Source organism: Ursus maritimus, unplaced genomic scaffold (assembly GCF_017311325.1).
Source record: "Ursus maritimus isolate PB19 unplaced genomic scaffold, ASM1731132v1 scaffold_6, whole genome shotgun sequence".
In the NCBI taxonomy this organism is placed as follows: domain Eukaryota; kingdom Metazoa; phylum Chordata; class Mammalia; order Carnivora; family Ursidae; genus Ursus; species Ursus maritimus.
Window position 1 is genome coordinate 84,105,735 of NW_024426774.1, and position 918 is coordinate 84,106,652.

Below are 918 nucleotides of genomic sequence, written 5' to 3' on the forward strand. Positions count from 1 at the left end.
AATGACACAGGGTTGCAGATTGGATAAAAAGACATGACCCATCCATTTGTTGTCTACAAGAGACTCATCTTGAACCTAAAGATACATCCAGACTGAAAGTGAAGGGATGGAGAACCATTTTTCATTGCAACGGACCTCAAAAGAAAGCTGGGGTAGCAATTCTCATATCAGACAGATTAGATTTTAAACTAAAAACTGTAGTTAGAGATACAGAAGGACACTATATTATTCTTAAAGGGTGTATCCGACAAGAGGATATAACAATTATAAATATCTATGCCCCCAACAGGGGAGCTGCTAGATACAGAAGCAAACTCTTAACCAGACTAAAGAGACATATAGATAATAATACGTTCATAGTAGGGGACCTCAACACTCCACTCTCAGCAATAGAAAGATCACCTAAGCAGAAAATCTACAAAGAAATGAGAGCTTTGAATGACATACTGGACCAGATGGACCTCATAGATATATACAGAACACTACACCCTAGAACAACAGAATACTCATTCTTCTCGAATGCCCATGGAACTTTCTCCAGAATAGACCATATACTGGGTCACAAAACAGGTCTCAACTGATACCAAAAGACTGAGATTATTCCCTACACTTGCTGAGACCACAATGCTTTGAAACTGGAACTCAATCACAAGGAAAAATTTGGAAGAAACTCAACACTTGGAAACTAAGAACCATCCTGCTTAAGAATGATTGGGTAGGGGCGCCTGGGTGGCACAGCGGTTGGGCGTCTGCCTTCGGCTCAGGGCGTGATCCCGGCATTGTGGGATCGAGCCCCACATCGGGCTCCTCCGCTATGGGCCTGCTTCTTCCTCTCCCACTCCCCCTGCTTGTGTTCCCTCTCTCGCTGGCTGTCTCTATCTCTGTCAAATAAATAAATAAATTCTTTAAAAAAAAAAA